The following is a 19,174-nucleotide window of genomic DNA, read 5'->3' as shown; positions in this document are numbered from 1 at the left end:
TGCATGCATTCTTCTTCGCTTCTCGAAATGCTCAAACCTGCATAAGGTGTTCAGAGACAGAAAAAAAAATTGAGCCTGTGCGGTTAGGCCAAGTTGATACGAGGCAAAAAGATCCTTCTTGCTTATTGCGCTCTGGCTAAGTGTGAAATTTTTTGTCACCAGCTGGTCAACAGTGTAGCCCTTCTCAACCATGTCGAAAAGAAAGAGACCCAGAAACTTGTTTTTTTGACGGTGGACACTTCACTCACCATGCTGGACAAGAAATGGAAAGACCGTATTCTCCGAACCCTGCGGAAACAAAGGCATGGCTAGGCTTAAACCATTAAACTTTTGTACCATCATAAACTAAATTGTTTTTTTTTTTTTTGCTTTCCTGTCGTAGACACAGATCCCACACAAATTTCTTCGAAAATTTGAATTTCATCAAAATTTATTGTGTCTATATTTACGATTTCGGGAGCCTAAAGGTGTTGTTCCTGCATATTTTTGGCGCCTAAAACCTGGTTTTTTAGTGCCTACAAATACGGCCACTAGTGATTACTGGACGTATTTCACCTGTCTGCTAGTGTAATTTATCTTCTTTATTGCTCTTACTTACTGCATATGTGATGCCATTGCCGAATTACTTGTGCAAAAATGTTTCTTTTTCTCGTCCCTGCTTATTTTGCACATTTTTACGCACGTACCAATGTTCACATGCTGGGTCACCTTAGCTAGGCCATGCTGGTGCCGCTTGGCAGATGATTTTTAGCATTCTGTTGTTACCCCTGCTGTAACACAACTCTTTCAGAAGGGTAAGCCCCATTCTGCCCTGCAACATTGTAAATCTCAAGTGCCTGCTGACCTGCTGCGCCTAAATGGCAATTTGCGCATGCAGTGCCAAATTTGGTCCAGTTTTATCATCGACCCAGCAACACACGTGGGCTACACAAAGGATGCAATCGTGTCCATATCAAATTATTTGTTCAGTGACGTCGTATTTCGGTTCATGCATGAATTTTGTTAACTCTTTCGTTACTGCGTGAGAATGGTTGTTTTCATATGTCTCAGGAAGATTGTTTTTGCCAGTTTGAAAAGTACTCCAGCACGTGTTGCAGCATACCAAACGTTGCAGAAAGAAATGCTTTTTGCAAAAAATATAGATAGTAGAGCAACAAAAAGATTTTAGAATGAATAAAAATGTGATAAGTGTGAAATTTTTTGTCACCAGCTGGTAAACACTGGAATAAACACTATATATGCAAAAATATTCAAAACAAAGAAAATTCAGAATATACATTATGTAGATAAATGACCCAGGAACAGTATAAAGTAACGTACAAAATGTTTCTCTTCACCTAGACAAATAAAATCAGAACCTCAGATAAGAGTCTCCTAGGCATTCTACTATACATGGGAACCCGTGATGTGAATATTCCCTCTATAAATGAGATGTTCAATAAACTTCCCTATTTCATCTAGCGTCGCCTCTTTCCATGAGCCACCTCACTCAGCATAGGTTGGCGTTCCAATGTATGCATCCAAGCGTATTCCTTTGCATCTTTGCGCATATGATAATAAAAAAAGGGACAATAATTGCGCACAGTTCTAAAATATTTCGCACTGCTCCGTAGTTACTGCCAAGATGTGCTCCGGGGGCCTTCTTGCCGTTAAAAAAAGCTCTGCAGCCAGCACCACCACACCGCACCCTAGCCAAATGGACATAACCTGAGTAACTATAAGATTATGCACAAAGGTCAGACGCTATAAACACTTGCAGTGGAGGAGATAACTTCAGGATGTAAACAAAACAAACCCATGAACAGCTTTAAATGTCTCAGGCTGATGCAAAACACTGTTCCCATAAAACTTGAACCTGAGGTACTGTCATCCACGAAGTTTCGGAAGTCTCAGCTCGTTCTCACTCAATTCAGGTGGAGTCGCAAGACAGTTTCAAGCAGCTGCATGTGTTTTGCAGCGCTGATGCGCACCCATGTGCGCATGATGACCATCTAATAAGGAGCGACTAGTGGCACTAAATGTGACCCTGTGTCTGATATAACGATACAAGCAAAACCAAAGTGGCTGAAAACTGGCTGTGAGAGCCACCTGCACATTTTATACATGCAGCGGACCTTGGGAAATATTTTTTTGTAGAATTGCCCCTTACTTCTAGCAACAGCTCTCTATCAATTAGCTGGCATAAATTTCCAACAATTATTACTGCTCAACTCGGCCAATTTGCTAAGATAACATATCAATTTGATATTTTGCTTGCAAAGTTTCTTTTCATTACAGAACTTCTATGTTACTGTAGCGTAATCACAAGATATTGCATTGCTGAGTAACTCGGGGGACGAATTGGAACTCGTGATTACGGAGTTAGACAAGGAGAGCAGAAAGGTGGGTCTTAAAATGAATCTGCAGAAAACGAAAGTAATGTACAACAACCTTGGAAAAGAGCAGCGCTTCGAGATAGGTAATAGTGCACTTCAAGTTGTAAAAGACTATATCTACTTAGGGCAGGTAATAACCGCAGAGCTATGTTTATTGGTCGTGAACCTCTTTTTAAATATAATGCATTGAATGCATTCTTAAAGGAAGTAGATACTTTCCATGTTATCTACTCAAGTGATCGGTAGCACGGCCTCTGAAAGGAGGCTGCTGCAGCGGATGCTACATCCAAAGAGAGCACCTGTCTCTCGTCTCTTGGGACCAAGGGCGCTGGCGAAGTATCGGTGCTAATAATATAACACTCCTATATTATGGTTCATGATAACTTAAGACTCATTTTCACCAGGCATGCTTCACTTCAATTTCATGATTTTAATAAATATATGTTTTGCGCACCTTTAGAGCGCAACATCTCAGGCCCTTTTACAGCCATTTAACATAATCATTGCTCCGATCTGATATCATTTCCCGGCGCTCTTTGGCCATCAATGGCCCTTGCCCCATTAAACAACACATATTATCATCATCATCACTGATGATCGATTTGAATATGCAGGGTAACGAAAAAGTTAAGGTGGCATTTGTGTACATATCTCAATATGCGACTACATATGTTTTAATAGCAAAGCTGTTTGTAATCTATAAAGACGGCCGTGGTGCTGCAAAAACTCGCTGCAACTGCCGAGCGAAGCACACACTATTAGATGGAGAAAAAAAGTCTCAGCTTTGCGGCAAAATTAAAGCGATAAATGCAATATTAACAAATTGGAATGTCACGTGTTGAATGGCGAGATCAAAACGTGCCCCATGTTGCTCATGCACAAATGACGCAAGAAACACACTTACAGGTACAGATGAATGCCAATAAGTGTCTAAGTTGTTACTTCGCTGCGTCTGAAAAGCACAGCCTTTTTGCAAATGGAGACTGTGCAGCGAGTGCAGTGACCTTTGTGTGTCCGGTAATGTCCAGTAAGGTAGAAGGGTATATCAGCCGTAAATAGCGTGTGCGCCAGCGATCACACCTTAAAGTCAAAGTTAATAATGTAAAGGGGGTTTATCGAAGGAACTGAGCAAGCGGGTGGTAGCTTGAAAGGAACGCAAGTGGACCCAGATGACGGTGCTCGATCGCCGATCTCGTCTGCTGACCCGCAGGTCGCGGGTTCGTATCCCGGCTGTGGCGGCTGCATTTCCGATGGAGGCGGAAATGTTGTAGGCCCGTGTACTCAGATTTGGGTGCACGTTAAAGAACCCCAGGTGGTCAAAATTTCCGGAGCCCTCCACTACGGCGTCTCTCATAATCATATGGTGGTTTTGGGACGTTAAACCCCACAAATCAATCAATCAATCAATCGATCGCCGATCTCGTGCCTTTTTTTTGTGTTGATGATAGTTGAGCCGATGGTATCAACGTCTTTCTTATTCACTATAATTACCCCCGGCGAAAAAGTTGAAGCCATCCTGGCAATCCAACACGTGGGGGCAAGCGGGTCGAAGTAGGGCTTGAGAGGGTTTTCGTACACTATAGGTCCGTTTGATTCACCTGCACTATTGGAACCGGTTTATGGTGGTGCCCGATAGGTGCACGATGGGTGCGTGGCTAGTTCAGAGAGTAGCAGCGGTGTCGACGCAGCGGGATAGCAGCGCCACGCAGAATCGAATGCCGAAGTGCAGTGGTTGTGCCATGTCTTTTCCTGTGTTCCAAACAAGGGCGTGGGTGCGTGTGTGTCGTGTGTGCGTCCCTGTGTATTGTTTTCGTTCGTGAATTAACATTCTCACACCTGTAGCTTTTCTGTACGAAGATGAACTCTGGCCTGCTTTCAACTGTCGTGCATGTCGCCATGGAGCTGATAGATTCTGACAGCGACAAAGAGTACGATGACTTAGTCGCAGCAATAGCAATGAAATCGACAAGATTGGACCGAAATCGCATGCCAAGGTATTGTGAGGACGTTGTTGACCGGTATTTTGGTTTCGAGTTTAAACGGATGTTTCAGCTGTCACGGGAAACGTTCGGGGATCTCGTTGCCCGCTACCAGACGTCCTCGTTCTTCCCAGATTCTCCTGGTGGTCGCCCACGGATTAGTGCAGACAAGACTTGCTTGGTAGTGCTAAGCTACTTCGGTAGCCAGTCGAGTATGTACTCCCTTGCCGACAGATATGATATATCTGAGTCGTCAGTGCGATCGTGCATTGAGCGCGTATTGAACTTTTTACTCAGTATAAGCGAAGAAGTCATTTCTTGGCCAGACAGTCGTGAGCAAGAACGGATCAAGACTGGCTTTTTGCTAAGGAGCGAAGGTAAAGGTCCCCGCAACACCATAGGCTGTGTGGACAGTTGCCACATAGAGATTAAGAAGCTGGAGGAGTCGCCGCATTCGTACTTTAACCGCAAGAAATTTCCATCTGTGGTGCTCCAGGGAATATGCAATGACAGGAACAAGTTCATTGACGTTTTAATAGGATTTCCTGGGTCTGCACACGATGCCAGGGTGCTTCGTGAAGGCCCTTTCTTCGAGGTAGCTCAGACGAAGTGTGCAGACAGTTACCTGCTTGGAGACTCTGCATACCTTTTGCTTCCGTGGTTGTTGACACCATACCGGGATAATGAACAGACCTTTCCAGCATGGAATAAGCGCTATAACAAGTGCCACTCGCAGCAGAAATCTGCCATTGAGAATGCCTTCGGTCATCTGAAACAAAGGTTTCGAAGGCTTTACTTTGTTGACGCTGCTACAATCAAACAGTGCTGCCTTAGTAATGGCTGCTTGTGTGTTGCACAACATATGCAACAAAGAAAGAGATTTCCTTATTGAGCTCTAAGAAGCTGCAGAGATTGAAGAAGTTGGAAATGATGATGAGAATGATGTCACAGACCGAAGTTTGGCTGCATACAGTGAATGTCTGAGAAAGGCTATTGCTCAAAAGCACTGTTCGTGCTTCAATGAGTATTTTATGAACGATAGTGTGAAGTGAGAATGTGGTGAAGAATTTGTGGTATTAAAGAGTCGACTATATAGTTGTCTAAGAAAAAGAATTCTGATTCATCTCAATTTATTCGCAATTTTTTCTACTATGGCTTTCCACAGAAGTCACTAGGCGTTCAAGAAGGCTCATCTTTGCCTTCGATCGCTCCTCCCTCTCTTTCCGGCTTTCTCTGAATTCTTGAAGGAGGCATTGAATTGGCGTGCAATCCACCCTTTTCCTTTTTTTATGGGGTTGGCTTGACGCTTCTTCAGCTGCAGCTGGGTCTTCGTGTTCCGCAGGCTCTTCTGAGCCAGAATATGCAGCAGCCGCACCTTCTGGTCTGGCAGGTTCTGCATCCTGAGACGCACTTACTGGTGGACGATCATTAGGCCTGCTTGCATCGTGGCTTTCCCTGAAATGAATGTAACCTCACAAACATGAAATATTTACATTTCATGTACAATAACTCTACCTGTTCTTTTCAATCACCCTTCCTGAGGTAATCAATACTGTCAGGGTGATGTGATGTTCTTTTTCCAGAACATCACTCAGTTCTCTAGAAATAAAAAAATATTGGTAGTATGGTGATGAATAGCTGAATATAATCTGTACTCACTCTTCAAATTCGCAAGACACCCTTCCACTTCCTGAAGAGTTATTTTTTGATTTGGTGCGTTTGTAAGCCTGCTCGAGACTCTTTTCATTTGTTCTGTACTTGCAGTGGGCTACACAGATATTCAAACTCCCTAGAAATCATTTTGGCAAGTGTTTGCCACAGGGCCTTTTTCGTGCTGAAAGAAATACATGCAAAAGTACAATGATCACAAACAGAAAGACTTGGCATGTGTGAGAAACAACATGGATAGGTTAGACATGTGGTGCATTTCACAATTACTCCAAATAACACTTACCGAAAGCCACCCTTTTTGCCGACAAGATCTTTAAGCTCCTTATATTTGTTAATTAAAAATCTTGTTTTTTGCCCGCTCCATAGCTCAGGCTCTGGAGGATGTTCACTAGCTTGGCTGGGTGCCACAAGTGGAACGTCTGACAAACGTTGACTAGCAAAGTCATGGTCATCATCACAGTTTTGTTGCTGTGGCCCATTGTTCTCAAAACCAATATGATTACTGTTCCATCTATAAAGAAAATGTAGCAAGAGTCATGCTTCAGGAAGGCTTTGTTGCTGATTGAAAGGTTGCATGATGCCATTTCGTTTGACAAAATCGTACATCTTGTAGGAAATAATGAAACCACAGATGTGCATGAAAGACAAAATATTAAAAGAATGTTATATTTTGCACCTTTAAATACTTGTATTACTGCGTACTAAATTTTGGGTAAGTGAACTGCTTGGGACTTGCGAGCATTATTTTGTTGAAAAAAAAAAAAAAGTGGTCATTGAGTAACTTTTTTTTTACGTACTGAACTGACATTTAATATACACAACATTGAGAAGTCGTGAATATATTGAGATAAAAAATACTGAGGACCTAACAAAGAGCCACAACGTGAAGAATGGAACGATTTGAAAGGCTCCGCAAAAGACAACGGAAGGCAACGTCAAAACTGTTGACTGCGTAAACGTGCTTGCGAGATATTTCAGGGTTAACTTGCTTACCCTGAAATCTCTCTAACGTGGCCATTAAAACTTCTCAACATGCCCGTAGTAACATTATGCACAGGCAATAAAACGTACACAACACGTCGCAGTTCACGTTTTTAAAGCTTTGTTAATTGACCTTGTGTTAACAAATGCTGTCCACACGAGTGCCTGCAAAGTGATTGTGGTGCCAAAATATGCGAGATGCACATTACACGCCCATCCGAGTACCAAGCAGCGCACTGGCATCCAGCCTAATTTGGTGTCGAAACGTTCACATATTTATTGAACTCTATTATCACAGGCGCTATGAATAATAATCAGGAGACTAAACAGGTGTATGCCTAGCTGGTGCACTGTAGGCAAAACCGTCGCCCTGTGGAATTCGGCTTCCGTCTTCGCTAAGGATAGGTGTCAGGAGCGTTTCCACGCCATCTACGTTTGTTCTCACTGCCATCGTCGATGCCAGAGCTGCTGCTGCTGCTGCAATCGTCTGCTTGCGCTGCACCACGCTGGCACTGTACCGGCACCCCCACGACCAGAGGTGCAATAAAATGTGAACCAAGGCTGCACCTCTCTCGCACTTTTTGAAACGAACGGCGGTGTGCAGAGGGCGCTAGGCTGCACCGCTGAATCGAACGGTAGGGTTCAGCACTTCGTGAACTGGATCTTGTGGTGCAGGTGAATCGAACGGACCTAATATCACGTCCACGCCGACGATAGTCGCTCGGTGACGTAAGGGGTTTAATGGCGTAGTTCACGGGTGAGGTACGCTCGACCACGTGGTAGGTACCATGATAATTAGAGAGTAGCTTGTGTGATACACCAGGGGCGCAGGGTGGTACATGCAGCCACACAAGTGCTCCAGGAACGAATGTTGGTGCAGAACGATTGTCGTCGTCACGGGTCTCCTTCTGGCGCTGTTGGTCGGCTGTAGTAAGCCGCTTGGCTAGCTTGCGCACTCTTCTGCGTAACGAGCGGCTTCCGAGATAGGCAAGCATTCGGAGGGATCTGGCGAGTATGGCAGCAAAGTGTCGATGGTGTGTGATGGTTGGCGACCGTACATGAGAAAGAATAGAAAAACCCCGGTAGTGACTTGCGTAGCAGTGTTATAGGCGTATGTCACAAACAGAAGAACGAGGTCCCAGTTTGTTTGATCAGAAGCGACATGCTTTGCGAGCATGTCCCCTAGAGTATGATTAAACCGCTCAAACTGTTCGTCTGTGGGTGGTAGGCTGTACTCTTCTGGTGTACAATATGGCACCGTTGAAAAAGTGCTTGGATTAGATTGGACAGGAGCGCACGCCTTTGATCTCTGAGGAGTTCGGGAGGAGGACCATGACAAAGCACGAAACGATTGAATATGGAAGTTGCGTCATCTTGTGCTGCAGCTGTGGGGAGAGCAGCAGTTTCAGCGTTACCGTGCAAGACGATCCACAGCCACGATAGCCCATCGGTTGCCTGCCGTTGTCAATGGTAGTGGTCCGTAGAGGTCAATTCCTACACGGTCAACTGGGCGATCTGGGCATGGAAGTGGCTGCAATGAACCTGTTGCAGGATGTGGCAGGTTTTTCCGCCGCTGACATTCGTAACAGCCGTGAATGAACTGGCGGACGAAGGTAAACATTCCACGCCAGTAATACCTTTTTCAAAGGCTCTCGTAGGTCTTGAAAACACCAACGTGAGCACATTGCGAGTCGAAACGAAACAACGCGCAGATAGTAGAGCGCAGCCTTTGGGGAATGACTAGTAGCCATTTCCTACCATCTGCTGAATAGCTGCGCCGGTGCCAAAGGCAATCCCTAATACTGAAGTGCGGAGCCAGGCGGCGCAGGATTCGAGTGGTTGGAAGTGTCGGTGCCTCGGATAACGCGTCAAGAAGTGAAGCAATCCATGGGTCGTTGCGTTGTGCAGAAGAGATGGTGTCCTCGTCAAGAGCTGACAACGTGTTGTCCGAGGAAACAGATGCGATGTCCGGGGATAGGGGAGATCGCGACAGTGCATCAGCATCGGTATGCTTGTGGCTGGAACGATATACAACGCGGATGTCATATTCTTGAAGCCGAAGAGTTCAACGGGCAAGACGACCTGATGGATCCTTGAGCAAAGACAACCAGCATAGTGCGTGGTGGTCCGTTACTACATCAAAAGTACAGCCATAAAGGTATGGGCGGAACTTGACAAGCGCCCAAATGATTGCCAAGCATTCCTTCTCGGTGACGCTGTTGTTCGATTCAGCCTTGGTGAGAGTTCTGCTGCCGTAGGCGACAACATACTCGGCGAATCCAGGCTTGCGTTTCGTGAGAATCGCACCGAGGCTGACACCACTGGCGTCGCTGTGGACCTCAGTTGCCGCCGTAGGATTGTAGTGACGAGTATTGGTGGTGAAGTGAGGAGATGACGAAGAGTACAGAAAGCTTGGTCACACTCAGAAGACCATGACGAAATATCAGTGGCACTTCCTAGCAGTTCGGTCAAAGTTGGTGCAATAATAGAGGCGAAGTTGCGCATGAACCGGCGAAAGTAGGAGCATAACCCCACGAAGCTCCGTAACTGCTTCTTAGTCGTTGGTTTTGGGAAGTCGGCGACAGCACGTAATTTAGCCGGGCCTGAAAGTATACCGTCCTTTGATACGATGTGCCCGAGAATCGTAAGTTGCCGAGCAGCGAAGTGGCACTTCATGAAGTTGGGTTGGAGCTGAGCATTCTTCAGGCACGTGAGGACGTGTTTCAGGCGCTCAAGATGTGTTGCGAAGTCTGGCGCAAAGACGACAATATCGTCGAGATAGCAGAGACATATTAGCCACTCCAAGCCCCAAAGAACCGAGTCCATCATGCGCTCAAAGGTGGCAGGCGCATTGCAGAGGCCGAAGGGCATGACATTAAACTCGTATAGACCATCCGGTGTCACGAAGGCTGTTTGAGTGATCTTATTTAGGCGCCGGTAATTCACGCAGAAGCGAATGGACCCATCTTTTTTTTTTTTAACGAGCACTATAGATGAGGCCCATGGACTTTGTTAAGGTTAAATGATGCTGCATTGCAGCATATCGTCCACCTGTTCGGTAATAACTTGCCGTTCCGCCGCAAAAACACGGTATGGTCATTGCCGTAGTGGCGCATGGGAGCCGGTATCGATGTAAAGTAGAGTGGTAGAAGTGCGGCCAAGTGAAGGTTGAACAACATCGAAAGATTTGCGGTATTAGTACAGCAGTTAAGGAGTTCTGATCGTTCAGATGGTGACAGTCCGTCTGCGATCGCCAAATTGAACACTTTCGAAGCATGCAGATCAGAGTGGTTAAGAGCACTGACGGCGGCGAGGTCACTTAGGGATGATTCTTGTGGCACGGTAAAAATTTTTTTGTTTATCAATGGGTTGTACGCATCCGAGAGATTCGCCTTTAAACAGTTTGATGGTATGCGGAAAGAGATTGGTAAGGCAGAGAGCACTGGCTTCATTAGAAATTGAGAGGGCTGAATAAAGGAGCAGAAGTGGTTTGATGGCTTGATGGCTCGAAAAATGCTACTTCATCACGCATGCCGTCGGATACCACAGGGAGCAAACCAGCTGTGGTCGGTGGAATGTCAGTGTCTTCTTTGACAACTAGCTTGTGCGCGGCTTCATTCGTGTGGTCGTAGGGCTGGTTGAACAACGGAAGCAGTTCAAGTTCAGTTCAAGGCACAATCTATAACGGCGTTATTAAGACGATTGAGACGAGGGGCTGCTTCAAACGAATACGGTGTATTAGAAGAAGTGAAGTAGCACGCGCTTGCTCCAGGCAGCAGTCTTTTTTCTTCTTCTTCTCGCTTTTGATGATGATATTTTATAGGCTCCTGCCCGCCAAGTTGATATGGGATAAGCTCTCACGGGCTATTTGAAACAACCTTCCATAGGGTATATGTGCTTCACCGATCTTCTTAGAAGTTCTTTTTTTGCCTGTGCGAAGGAAACAAGCTCTTGTTATTCCGTCTTGCCCAGGGTAGTTTTTCAATCCGGCACATTTCGCAAAATGTTCTTGGAGCCTTGTCCTCAACCAACACGATGTCACCCTGCGAGAGTGGTTTTGCTTGCCGCGTCTTGGTTTTGACCATAGCTCCTATTTCTTTGATGTATTCTCGATGCCATCTTTTCCACCAAGCTCGCACTAGTTTGAAGACGCATGGCAAATCGGATGCAATGTCACCGTTGTACAGTCTTGTGTGTCCATCTTGAAGCTGTCGCCGTCCGCCTATGATGTCTGCCGGCGTTAGTGGCATTGGCTCGTCAGGTTCTCCATACACGTAAGTCGACGGTCAATTGTTGAGTGCTCCTTCAACTTCTGCTACAATAGCGTGTAGCTCCTCTACCGAAGCTGTACTTTTCTATATTATCTTTCGAATCGATGTCTTCAGGCTTCTTATGAGGCGCTCGTAAAATCCTCCCCACCACGGCGCGCACTCGGCTATCGTTTTCCACTGAATTTTTTGGCCACTGTAGTAATCTTTTAAGACCTCCTTTTTAATTGTTTCGAGCATTCTGTTGATTTGCTTTCCAGCTTTTATAAATGTTTTAGCGTTGTCCGAGTAGATTACTGCTGGCATTCCCCGTCGAGCTGTAAATCGTCCGAATGCTTGTAGAAAACTTGACGATGACAAATCGTTGGTAACCTCCAAGTGTACTCCTCTCGTTACCGCGCAGGTGAATATCAATACATATTGCTTCACAATCTGGTACTTGTGCTTTGCGCAAAGAGGTCCTGTGAAGTCAACTCCCGTAACTTTGAATGGCTCTGCTTCGGTGATTCTGTCTGCCGGGAGGGGAGGTATGGTTTGAGTCGCCGGTCTGGAGTTATGCCTCTTGCAGACAACACATCTGTTCAGAACACTTTTTACTGCTTGTCTACCCTGCAATATCCAGAACTTAGTTCGAAGTTGTGCTAGCGTCACTTGAACTCCTCTGTTGAATACCATTTTATGCACGTGACGTATTAAGAGTTCCGGGAAATGCCCATATTTTAGAATTATTATAACGTGCTTGTTGAATTCTTGGCTGCACTGCAATCGTCCCTTCTGTCTGATGATTCAATCGTCATCAAGGTAGACTTCGTGTGCATTAATTTCAAATGATTGAGTGTTTGAATAGGCCTCACCCTTTGTTTGTTTCAGTGATACTTGGGTTTGTCTTATCTAATAATTGTCTGCATTTTTTTTACCTCTTTTCCTGTCAATGGCCCTTTGTGATTTTCGTTTCTTGTGTTGGCTATGAATCTGAACACCCATGCTGTCACTCTTATAAGCTGTCCTTATGATGAATACTTTTAGATTTCCAAGATTGGCTCAATTTCGGCTTTTCCATGCATTGGTGACATTGTGTTTTATGCTGGTCTTCCTTGTCTGCATTCGTGCCAATTATGCTTACTAAGTTCTTTTCCAGTGATGTTATCCATTCGGGACCGTTCCACCATAACCTTGACGTTATCAATGCCTTTGCGCTTATTCCTCGTGTAAGTAGGTCAGCAGGGTTGTCGTCACTTTGAACGAATGACCAGCTTGCTTGAAGTGTTTTTTCTCTAATTTCTGCGATTCTGTTGGCAACAAACCGATCTCTTTTGCTTGTTCCCTTGATCCAGTGCAGCACTATCATCGAGTCCGTCCAGCAGTGTATTTCCTGAAAGCTTTCGTTGAAGTGACCTTTGATGTAGTCGCATAATCTTGATGCTACCACCGCTGCCATCAGTTCAAGTCGCGCCAATGTGAGCTCTTTAATTGAAGCTACGCGGCTTTTTGCTGTTACTAGCCTTGATTCTTTGCTTCCATCGCGGTATACTGCTATTAGGTACGCTGCCGCTCCGTATGCTAATGAACTCGCGTCGGCAAATACATGCAGCTTGTATGCTTGTACTGGTTGATTCTTGCTTGCGTAGCATCCGGTGATTTCTAGAACTCTATAGTCCTCCGCTTCAGACATAAGGTTCTTCCATTTGTCGCAGTCGTCTTTAGGGAGCTGGTCGTCTCGCGCGATGTTCGTTTTCCACAGTCTCTGCAGTCCTATTTTCGTACGTACTGTGAACGGCGACAACAAACCGAGCGGGTCACATATCTTTGCTGTGGTTTGTAACACGGCCCTTTTTGTCAAGTACGTTGTATCTGTCAATAAATCCCACTTTTTCACAGGGAAGCAAATCATGTCTTTTGAGTGTTTCCATCTCAAGCCCAGAAGCATTGTAAATCCTCTAGATCGAATCTCCATGTCAGAATCGTCCTTTTCGTTTTCATCTATTATTTTGTTTAATCGGTCTTCATTGGATGTCCATTTTCTCAAACTCATCGCTGCCTCTCTGAACACTTGCTTTGCCTCTTTGTACAAGTTGACTGCTTCATCAAGCGTCACTGCTCCCAGAATGACATCATCCACATATATCGCTTTCTGCAGTGTCCTTGTCGTATCAGGAAACCGGTCTTTTACTTGTTTCAAATAGTGTTTAATTGTAGCTGCCAGTATAAACGTGCTCGGTGTTGTTCCAAAAGTTGCTCTTGTCATGCGCCTTGTTTGCACTTCATTCATTAACCATCCCTCAGCGTCATGCTTCCACCACAGAAATCTCATTGCATCTCTGTCTTCTTCGTGTATAGAGATTTGTAGAAATGCCTTTCCAACATCTCCTACTAATGCCACCTTTTCTTTTCCGAAATTAATGAGCAGTGATAGCATGTCCTCATTCAAATTGGGTCCTGCCTTTAGATTATCGTTTAAAGACATATACCTTTTCGAAAATGTGATGAGGCGTCGATTACTACTCGAACCTTTGTTGTGGCTTGGTCCTCTGACATGGTCGCATGATGTCGCATGTAGTAGCAAAGTGCATTTGGCTGTTCTGATGAATCTCGGACCTCCTCTGCGACTCCTAATCCCATATACTCTGATATAGCTTTGTCGTAGCAATACAGCAGGTCTTCATTTTTCTGCAGCCTTTTAGTCAGTTGCTGTAGTCTTTTTATGGCATTTTCCTTGTTGCTTTTTAAGTTTACGTCATGTTTCCATTGCAAGCTGACTTGATAGCAACCGTTTTGTTGTGCAATCTTGCTCTCGAATGCTTCAACCACTTCGTTTCCTGTGTTATCGAAACTATTTCTTGTGATCCCCATTGACTCCAGGCTCCAAAACTTCTGTAGCTCTTGCTGGACTTCTGTCTCCGCAGCTTCAACCTTCAGAACCGTGACTGCTTGATTATGTGTTAGTTTTGTCTTGCTTTGCTCTGACGGCCCTTGCAGTACCCATCCCAGTATAGTTTCTACAGCCATCAGTCTGTCCTCGATTCTTCGAGTTCTACCAGTAAAGAATTCCCAATAATAGTCTGAGCCGATCACTAGTTCTACAGAATCTGTTGCAGTTGTCTCGGTCCTGGGATCAGCCACTTGCATCTTTAGCTGTTTCATTTTCTTGCTGAGTTTCTGACTTGGAGTGGGTATACAACTGTGCGAGATAACGTCGACTTGTAATGCTTCAATCACTGTTGTCATTCTTGTTTCTCGTGATCCTACAGTCACTTGCACCACGTTCATTATTTTGACCTTTTCGTCTCCTCCAAATGAACCAATCGTCAGCCTTTCCTGTCGCAACACCTTCGCACCTATTTCTTTCGCTAATCCCGCTTCAATAAATGAACGTTGACTTCCGCTGTCTAATAGCAAACAGCGATGCCGGCCACATGTTTCTTCTTCTACGCATGCTAAAGCCGTCTGCAAAACCACAAACTTATGCTTGATATTTTCAGTTGTGTGTAGAGCAGATGTCGTCGCTTCGACTTGCGCTGTTGAGACTAGCTCTGCCCTTGTTTTCTGCATCACAGTTCTACACACTGACGTGGCATGTCGTCCCTTGCATTGCTGGCATTTTACTTGGGCCTTGCTAATGCGTGCAGTGTAGTTTGGTCGCGTGCATCTGAAGCATGCTCTATTTTCGGTAAGCATAGCTTCTTTTTCATCCGTTGGAATGCTCCCACGACAGTTTTCTGTTGCGTGGGTTTTTTGCTTGCAGAATAAGCACATTCTGTCCGCTGATCTGTAGAAGCTTGAAGTTGTGCGCATCTGTCGGCCGTTCTCTCTTGGTTTTGCCGTTATCCTCTCTCGTTCACGTTGTGTTTCTTCACGAAAAGCCACCCGCTCTCTTAAGAATAACATAAGCCTGTCCAGCTTTTCCCGTTGCGTTGCTTTGCTCGGCTTTCTCTGAAGCTGAGCTGTTTCTCATAGCCTCTTTTGACCTGAACTGCACTGATAATTTTGGTAGAATAGCTCTTTTCAATACTGATAACAGCATCGGCGCATAGCTTTCGGTTTCCACTTTTAGGGACTTGAGTGCCAATATATTAACTAGCACTCTCTATACTAGCCTATTTAAGTCGTCAGTATCTTGAGCAGGCCTCACTTTCTCCAAACTCAAGAGCTCATTCATGTGCATTTCAATGAAATGTTTGCAATTGCCAAACGTTTTTTTCAGTATTTTGATTGCGTCGTCATAATTTTCCTTTGCAGAGTACTGAAGTCTTTCAATAGCAGCCGCCGCTTTTTTGGTTAGCGATGCTAAGAAGTAATTGAACTTCTGTCTCTTGCTCATATTCGGTCTCAGGTGAACTGCCGACTCGTACTGAGCCCGAAAGCGGTTCTACTCCAAAGCTTTTCTCCCAGACTTTATCATTTCAAGCTTTGATAGCTTTACTAGTTCCGTTGCTTTTTGTCCTGTAGTTAAGGGCGTCACCTGCCTTGTCCTATCGCTTGAATCCGATTGTGCAGGCTGTCGAGGTCTGAATTCTATCGCAGACAAGGTCGTCGTTAGAACGTGAATGAGTACTCACGAGTGTGAGTAGTTCGAGTATGAAATGAGTGAGTACTCATCAGTGTGAGTAGTCGTGAGTATGAACGTGAGTGAGGGCCTAGAGTGTGAGTTGGCGTAAGTTTGAACGTGAGTGAGTACTCATGAGTGTGAGTAGGAGTATGAACGTGAGTGAGTACTCTGAGTATGAGTATAAGTGAGTATGAACGTGAGTGAGTACTCATGAGCATGAGTAAGAGTGAGTATGAACGTGAATGAGTACTTTCAGTGAGAGTAGAAGTGAGTTTGAACGTGAGTGAGTACTCATGAGTGTGAGTATGAGTGAGTACTTTGAGTGTGACAAGGAGTGAGTATGAACATGAGTGAGTACTTTGAGTGTGAGAAGGAGTAAGAACGTGAGTGAGTAGGAGTGAGTGTGAGTAGGCGCGAGTATGAACGTGAGTGAGGGCCTATGAGTGGGAATAGACATGAGTATGAACGTGAGTGAGGGTGAAGGCTGAAAAAAATTGTGGTGAGTGAGTATGAGTGAGTAGTCTCTCAAAGTGCCGACCTATGGTGTTAGGCCCTTAATCTGTAATTTAAGCATTAACGAAAGCTTGCAGCTAACGTGATTTTTTTTATGCACTGCTTTCTAAAAGGCAGGTTAAGAGGTTTTCGGAGTATAGACAGAACGCCCTAGCCACATAAGATATTGCTGCAAAAGGAAAACGAAGTTTCTTAAATTGTGTAGTTTTCGCACAGAGGTGAGTGCGAGAGGAGGTTGCCTTTCTGTGACTAGCTGAATGCTGTCATATTACGCCCAACAGTCTAATCAGTCGTGAACCTTTTTTTTTATTCTCAAAGTCATCTGAGGGAAATGTACTTGGGACTCTGTGAGTCTCTGGCGTTGTACGCCACAGCGTTTGGCTACCATATGTGCTGATAACCACATTGATGTATTTATATTGTTATTTCATGAAGTACAATTTTATTCAACCAGTATTATGTTTATTTGCTACGGAAATATTCACCGAACAAGTTTTTCCAGAATGCTCAACAGCATGACGTCTTTATTCTTGCATCATCTACAGAAATAGCGAGTGCTTCTGAGATGTTTGGCTCCATGAAACTTGCAATCAGTCTAAATATTTCTAGCTCTTCACAAGAGCCTCGAAATGATTTTTCATGTTATTGAATGTAAATCGAACTTGCTTCTCCTCCAGGATTTGAAGTTAGCTGCTCCAGATTGCTCCAAAATGGAAAATTTTGCTGCTCCAAAGTGCTGCAAAATATAAAATTTTACTGATCCAGAGGGCTCCAAAATGAAAATTTTGCTGCTCCAAAAATTGCTCCAAATCGGAAGACCTCAGTGGCATTACTGAAATTCTCATCTTACATTGGCAAATGATGAATAGTTAACATTCGCATGCCTGCTGTGCTGACAAAACGAGCGCGGCAATAGAAACTGTTGCAGAAAATTGCCTACTCGCTCACGCTGGCGGATTTCGCCGCATAATGGCAACCGAATTTTCGCTTGCTTTAAGTGCGATGTCCGAAGCATTGGTGATCGCGAACCACAACATGAATTTTGCACATGCACCATGCACTCCCTCGTTCACAATGCAAGTCGCTGCTTTCATAATTGGAAAGTTGTTTCTATATAAAAATGCTGTTTTCCTTTCAAAATGTCACCATTGCAAAGCATTTCGTTGATTTGGCACCAAATTGCACATCCGTGGTTTCTACCGGTGGGGCTGGTAGCATTCGTAAGGTCTGGCTGACTGAATTTTTTCTCTGACTGCTCCAAGCTGTGTTTGAAAAAGCCTTCCTGGCTGCTCCAAGCCTGCTACAAAAGGCACTTTCGCCTGCTGCCAGGACTTCTCACAAACCAATGTACCCTGTTCAGGGCTATAAAAGAGAAATATGAAAAGTGAACATTTAGGGAAGAAGCTCTTTAAGGCGTGGGTCGTGCGTCCCGTCGTAAGTTTATGTAGCCACTTGTCGTTAGGTCTTAAAGCAGTCGTTAGAGGGTGGTACTTGTAAATATAGCAAATCCATATATACTGAAAAGGCTGTATTGATACAGGCAAGGCGGTGGCGGCTCGCGCTTGAAGACGGAGCCCCAATGTGCGAGTGCACGAGAAAATAAGAATGACGTCACATGAAGAGTTGGCTGTCGAGTGTGTGCCGACGGCGCCGTATGGTAGGGGGCGCGGTGTAGTAAAGTAAAAGCCGTTTTGGCACAGGCGCATTCAGAAGGTTGGTGGATGGACAAGGCTGCAGAGCAGCGTGCGCGCTAAGCAATGGTGGGGGCTCGCGCATGAAAACTGAATTCGATGTCCGAGCGCACAAGGCAGAAGTGTTCCGTGAAGCTCCGCGGTGGCGCCGACAAGATCCTGCCGTATAACAACGGAAAGCCCAAGCGGCACGGCATACACACAGGGCGTTTCTCATGTTTTTAAATAATGATCGACTGGGGGGATTACATGGAATAATGACAGTTTCCCGATGATTCCTTCCGGAGCTTCGCCCACTCATAATTCACCTCGTAGATATGCTGTGATTTTTTTTTTTTTGTTTCAGACGTTTTAGGATGTAATCAATGTAACATCTCTGTTTTCAAAGTGTTGTTCTGTATTTTTGCCATTTCGGCTCTAGAAATGTTCTATAAATGTACCATATCAAGTTCCTTGGTTCCTTAGAACTCTATATGCTCCATTTTAGATGCGAAGCAGCTGTTTGACTAGCATCTGTAACGCTCTCTCTCTGTCCACACCACTCCCCTTGCTGCAGGTGTTGGAGCGGTGCCAAGTAGCTCACGCCCTCCTGGCAGTGCATGGTTATGTCTCTCCCTCGCCTGCCGCACGCTTGCCTCTCTCTCTGTTCACCCTCTCCCGTGCTTGCAATGCTCAAGCCCACACCTCACGTGGTCATCATCCCAGTCGCGTCACCTCTCTCCATCTGTCGTCGAGAAAAAACCGCGAGCCGGCGGGTGCGCGCGCCTCGAAAATCTGGCAGCGCCAACAATGTGGACAGCGCAATCGCGCCGATGGGCAGGATGCTGTTGCGACATAACTCCCGCTAGTGTGCGAGTACATTTCTCGGATGTCGCCAGAGTTGCGAGGCTAAGCAAAGCCGATCGTGTTCGCGAATGGCAACGTCAACACCGATGAGGCACGAGACAGGGAAGCCAAACGCAAGTGTCTGCAGTGGAAGAACAGCGTCACCAACGAAGTGCGAGTCAAGAACATCGATCACGTTTGGGAATACAGATAGTGTGCTGGTAACACCGACGAGATGCAAGCCAAGGAAGCTGAACGCAAGCATCTGCAACGCGTCCCTTCTCCTGTGTCTTTGGGTTTCAAACAAATGTGTACTCGAGTAAGA

At 45.2% G+C, this 19,174-nt stretch overlaps 1 protein-coding gene and 1 long non-coding RNA gene across 6 annotated transcripts in view; one reads left to right on the top strand and one right to left on the bottom strand.

The window, feature by feature from the left end:
* Positions 1 to 19,174, top strand: part of LOC119187516 (serine/threonine-protein kinase 31) — a 280,654-nt gene that overhangs the window by 238,766 nt on the left and 22,714 nt on the right. The window lies entirely within an intron of this gene.
* Positions 2,694 to 18,772, bottom strand: LOC142776004 (uncharacterized). The gene is made up of 3 exons (XR_012887224.1): positions 6,014 to 18,772; positions 5,870 to 5,953; positions 2,694 to 5,809 (listed from the first exon to the last, which is right to left on the bottom strand). It is a non-coding gene; the product is annotated as an uncharacterized LOC142776004 (long non-coding RNA).

The sequence above is a fragment of the Rhipicephalus microplus genome, chromosome X (genome assembly GCF_043290135.1).
Source record: "Rhipicephalus microplus isolate Deutch F79 chromosome X, USDA_Rmic, whole genome shotgun sequence".
NCBI lineage: Eukaryota > Metazoa > Arthropoda > Arachnida > Ixodida > Ixodidae > Rhipicephalus > Rhipicephalus microplus.
Note: the sequence above shows the minus strand (reverse complement) of the source record. Positions and strands in the feature narration are given on the sequence as shown.